The sequence below is a fragment of the Xiphias gladius genome, chromosome 8 (genome assembly GCF_016859285.1).
Source record: "Xiphias gladius isolate SHS-SW01 ecotype Sanya breed wild chromosome 8, ASM1685928v1, whole genome shotgun sequence".
NCBI classification, from domain to species: domain Eukaryota; kingdom Metazoa; phylum Chordata; class Actinopteri; order Istiophoriformes; family Xiphiidae; genus Xiphias; species Xiphias gladius.
Window position 1 is genome coordinate 2,828,354 of NC_053407.1, and position 6,000 is coordinate 2,834,353.

At 39.7% G+C, this 6,000-nt stretch overlaps 1 long non-coding RNA gene across 1 annotated transcript; it reads left to right on the top strand.

The window, feature by feature from the left end:
• Positions 1-936: 936 nt before the first annotated feature.
• On the top strand, positions 937-2,982 carry LOC120792687. The gene is made up of 3 exons (XR_005707878.1): positions 937-1,145; positions 1,795-1,842; positions 2,341-2,982. It is a non-coding gene; the product is annotated as an uncharacterized LOC120792687 (long non-coding RNA).
• Positions 2,983-6,000: the final 3,018 nt, after the last annotated feature.

Genomic DNA, 6,000 nt, shown 5'->3' on the forward strand with positions numbered 1-6,000 from the left:
CTGACAATAAAGCCTATATATTGCCAAGCATAGACAAGATAGAAATCACATCATGCTTGAACTGAACAACATAGTGGATAGATTTTTTGAGCTATGTAATAGCAGTATCCTAACAGTCCAACAGTTTTATTAGAATTCATCAGGAAATGCTTTTAATTAACACATAAAATGTGATGTGTGTGAGAAAACCATGAATAATCCTATTTTAAGGTGTATTTTCTGTTGAAAGCTTGTATTCATTTATTTATTTAATCTCAGTTGGACTAGCTGTGAATGTTTACTGGGTTTTTCTTCGTATCAGTATTGCATCAGATAGATGTGATGTTGCATGTTCCCACAATACAGCTAAAGAGCAATGGATGACTGACGAAAGTCAAGTCAAGTCAATTTTACTTATATAGCACCAAATCAAAACAGAAGTTACCTCAGGGAACTTTTCATATACAGCAGGTCTAGACCGTAATCTTTACAATATTATTTACAGAGACCCAACATTCCCCCATGAGCAAGCAATTGATGCCAGCGGCAAGTAAAAATTCCCTTTTAACAGGTAGAAACCTTGAACAGAACCCGGCTCATGGTGAACGGCTGTCTGCCTCGGCTGATTACAGAGACAGAGAGAGAAACCAAGGTCAGGGGCAAGAGAGAGAGAGCAGGAGGAAAGAGAACATAGCACAATGCAGGTTCCACATAAAAATGTATAATAATAATAATAACAGGACAATAATAGGACTAATAATAAGACTAATAATAAAACTACTTGAGACTAATACGTCACTGATCACAGATCTGGACTATTATGTAACACAATGTTTTCTGTTTTGTTTTTAATGCCTGTGTGTACTTTTCATGCAGTAAGAAATTGCTGTATATCATTTAAAACATTCTGATTATGTTTGTCTGTTTAAAAATGAGAATGACATTGTGTTGTTTTATCAGCCTATTCCTGAGTTTGGGCCAGTGGGGTGTAGCGGCTAGCAGTGTGCAATGCTGTCTACCACAGTGGCTTGTTTGGTGTTACCACTAAGGGATGCCAGAGTTTGAAAATTTCAAATTCAATGTGGGGCTTTGACTGGTAAATTGGTTTTAATTCACTATGGTAATGTCCAGAGATTATTTACTTCCAAGATTTTTTTCCCAATAAGGTAAGCACATTATTGTTCTAGGGATGGCAATGTCTGTTGGTTCACCACTTTAGTACAAACTTAAATATTTCAAAAACTATTAGATGGATTTACATGAAGTTTTGTACAGACATTTATGGTTTCTAGTCTACTGACTACTGGTCATTGCCTGACCTCTCCATTAGCGCCACCATGAGGTTGACATCTTTGTTTTTTGATTAAATATCTCAACAACTATTGGACTGATTGTCTTAAAATTTAGTACAGTCAGTCATGGTTCCCAGACAATCAGTCCTAATGATTTTGGTGATCTCTTGGCTTTTCCTCAGGCACCACCAACAATTTGCTATTTTTGGTTCAGAGTGAAATGCATACACAACTGCTGGATGAATTGTCATGAAATTTGGTGTTGACATTCATGTCCCCCCAAGGATGAATTGTGAGAACTTTGGTGATCCTCTTACTTTTTTTCCTAGCACCACCATCTGTTCAGATTTTCACTTTGTCCTATACTTTTGTTTATGACCAAATACCTGCAAAATTAATGACATTCCAATCAGCCTTAGCTGTACTAATTAGCAAAGGTTAGCATGCTAACATCATTTGCAGCCACTTAGGACTTCACATGTATTAAATATTATTTTTTTATATTTACCTTTCCCTTTTCAAGGATGACTTGACGCCTCCCATTCTGACACTGGGAACTGTTCTGTTGTAGGTGAGAGTCACTCATCTAATTTCCTCACCCACATTTTCCCAGAGATTCATTCCAAAGATTTTCTGGTCATGAGGCCCCCTCTTAAACCTGGAAATTATTGCCAAATCAATAAATGAGACTAATAATATATATTATAATTTTATCATATTGTACTGTGTTTATATTTATTTATTTATCTAACATTAAAACCGGTAACTGGCTTTAATGTTGTGGCTGATCAGTGTATATCCCTGGACACAAGAATCGATCTATATTAAATGATAAGGCTGATGTAATTTTATCTGATTATTATATTATTAAATCCTATTAAGAAGAAAAACAGCAATGAATTTATCATTCTAAAAAGCATTTCTATGTTGTGATAACTGATATAAGTTATGCTTTAACTTACGCTATAATAATAAAATGTTTATTTTTATTTTTTGTAAGAGTACAGCCTTGCCTTATAGTTTTTATTGCTGCTTTTTTAACCACTTTTCTCCATCTTATTACTCACAGAGGATTTCCATTGACCTTCACTGACATCATTCTACTCAAAGGAACTGTCAGATGAACTGATGCTGAGCAGGGGAACCCCACAGTTAAAAAAAAAGAGCTTGACTGACTGGCAAACATGACAGATGTTTAAATTTGACCAATATTTTTTTCCCATCACTGCTAGTCATTCAGGCTCCTCATTGTTCTAATTACAAACTGCAGTTCACTGAATGTAACTGAAGGAAATGGGATATATTTGAAATAGGACCCAAATTGCTTTCTGTGGCATAACACCATCAGCAGTTTGTTTTGTCTAAACTGCTATTTGTCTGTCTCACATATTGATTTAACACAACGTGACCGGACACTCTAGAGGCTCACATCTGGCAAACACTGGGAAAATTCAATCACAACATGTTTAGTGGACTGAGGTATTAGTATGTCATACCCAGCATGAATAAGTAACTTTTTGTTTTGGCAGGGAGGACCATGTGGACGAGGGGTTAATGACTTACAGTTGCTCTTACTGTACAATGAAGGTTTTATTCAGATTTTTCTGATATAGTTTGACTTGTATGCTGAAATATGATATATCAAAAACATTTTTACATGTTACATATGGACAAATTCTAATTCTGTAAAATATTTTAATGTTGTTCATACAGCTTTTTCACAACAGACATTTTAAATTGTAATTGTAGGAAAAGCACAGGTGTTATTAAAAATAAAACAAGTGGCTATAATGAGCATTTTTATATTAACAATGGATCACATAACTACTTTGACAGATGTGGTTTAAAGCATTGGTACCCTTACTATACATTGAAACAGTGCTCCATTCTTCCTGAAAAATATTGAAATTAAAAGCTCTTTGGTCATGCATACCTGCATGCCTTTAGTTTGTTATAGAATAAAATAAAGAGGCTGTGAAAAGATCGAATTTCTTGCCTATTTTACTAATTAATTTACTATCTTCTAAAATGGCCTAGATAAAATGTTTGGTACCACCTTAGAATTAGTTATAAAGAGGATTGTAGTGGTATGTCAAGCAGTATTGTCAGTATCACAGGCAGTCTTCAATCTTATAATTGTCACAGTTCAAAGATTTCAGGACCCAAGTGCAAACACACATGAAGGCAGGTAGGGGTAATTAAGGGGCTTTAATAAATTAATAAAACTGGCTTACAAACAGATGGGTAGATGAGCTGGCATGAAGAAATAGTACAAAAAAAAAAAAATAGGCCAACCGATAACAGGGAAACAGAAACACAAGAAACCTAAGAATGAAGAAAGGGACCTGGGGCGGATGGCCCAGAGGCAGGGACGAAGGCAGGATCTCACTAAACATCAACAAGGAAGGCGAGTCCCCTCTGGAAGCAGAGCAGGGGGGCAACCATACAGACAGAGCCTCTCTGGAGGATGACTTGGAAGCCAGCGCCGTAGATGGAACCGTTCTGGAGACCAGAGAAGAGACTGGAGGTCTGGAGAGACAGCCAGCACCAGAAGAATAAGCTGTAGGTCAAGGCAGGGTGCAGAGCAAGAGACAAGAGCAGGAAAGGCAGACCTCTGGGGATCAGGATCAGGCCGGAACCCCCCCCGACTCCAGATCAGGCGAAACGTTGGCTGGGACCCCCGATGCTGCAGCAGAGTGGATGTCAGGGGGGACTGCCAACTCGGGGTCCAGCTCAGGTTCCTGCTGGGTGTCAATCATGGCACTGGACAGCAGAGGCTCTGTGGTGCTGAGCAGCTTGGAGGATTGACATCTCAGAGACCCAAGCTTCCTTCTAGGGGCTCTGACCCCCTAGATATCTTGGGGAAATAGCGAGTCCCCAGGAAAAGGGGACTGCTCAAGGTCTTCGGGGTAGGACAGGAAGTTTGTCAGCTCAGGAGCTGGAACTAGCAGGTGGCTAGCTGAATGGGATTCTGGCCAGAAGCTGCAGACTGGGAGCCTGCAAACTTGTAGCTAGCGAACCTGGAGCTAGCTGACTTAGAAAGCAGCAGTTTAGCAGACACTGGTACAGGCTTGAAGCTAGCAGCTCCGATGCTAGCCGGATACAAAACAGGCTGGGAAACATGGTGGAGGCTTGTGGGCCGAAGGCAAGCCAACTAGAGTACTGGTTGAAGGTTAGCTGACTCAGATGCAGACTGGTGGTTACTCAGCTGGGAGACATGAGGCTTGAATGGACAAGTGGTAGAGGTGACAGGCTCAGGAAACACAGGACATGGAATAGGCCTTGAATAGAATTTCCACCTGAAGAAAGCTACCTCCTGGTCAAATTCTGAGTCCCGCTGCCAAATGGTAGCCAGTAACTTCAGGAAGCCTGACCCTTCAGTTAAAAAAAAGTTTCTCTTGTTACTTGAAAATCCTCCTCAGAAAATGGTAAGTCAAGCAGGAGCTTGTCTGCTGGGTTGGTTTGTACTGTCGTGGTTGAAAGATTTCAAGACCCAAGTTCAGGTGCACACATGAAGGCAGGTAGGAGCAATGAAGGTATTTTAATAGATGAGTGAAACTGGCATACAGGCAGATGGGTAGATGAGCTAGCAAGAAGAAACAGGAAATCTATTAAGAGGGAAACATTAACACAGAAACACTAGACAGCACAAGAAGCAAAAAAAAAAAAAAAAAGACAAACTGACCAAGAGTGAGGGGAAAACAGGGACTTAAATACACAAGGGAGGCAAGTGTAATAGGGAACAGGTGAAGCTAATTGGGGGGGAGGAGTCAATCACACAGGCAGGAAAAAAAACACGACAGGAGGTAAAACAACCAAAGTGACACAAGGTAATTAATTTCAAAATAAAAGAGAAAATAATAATACAAGAGTCCGGGCAGGAAGTTCCATAGTGGGCAGATCATGACAATAATCAGTCATTCAGCCTATTTAAATAGAAAACAGTTCTCGTTGTGCTGTTTGGTATTGTTGTGTGCACCACATTGAACATTGACAAGAGAAAGAAAAGAGGAGAAATGTCTGAGGAGATAAGGAAGAAAATAATTGCCAAAAATGGTCAGGGTAAAGGCTATAAGACCATCTCCAAGCAGCTTGACCACAGTTGCTAAAATTATTAAGAAGTTTAAGGTCACGGGGACTGTAGCAGGCCTCCCTGGACGTGGCCGCAAGAAAAAATTTTACCCCGAATTGAACAGAGGGATAGTTCGAATGAGGCAACCAAGGAAACTTCAAAACAGATACAAGCTGATTTCCAAGATCAAGGTACAAAAGTGTCCAGTTGCACCATATGTCACTTTCGTAATGTCCATAGAAGAAGACCCAGGAAGATCCCATTTTTGAAAGAGAAACACAAAAAAGCCCGAATAGAGTTTGCTTAAATGCATGTTGACAAGCCACAATGCTTCTGGAGGCAAAGAAAAGTACACCATCACCATGACAAGAAAACATTGGACCATTCAGCAAAAGATTTTGAAAAGACCAAAGAGCAAATTTCCTTGTTTCTCACGATGAGGGTGGACAGCCCAACTTTCTGGCAATATGCTGCCCCCTATTTGTTGGGAGTATGAATTCGACAGTTGGCCAGTTCTTACACATAGCCCCTTTTAAAAGAATAGTTTGAAATTCTGGAGCCAAGAGACAGTTAGCTTAGCGAACCATAAAGTGTAGAAACAGTGGGTTGACTGTTGTATGTGCTTTGTCCTTAGGGGCCACTGTAGTTCTGAATATA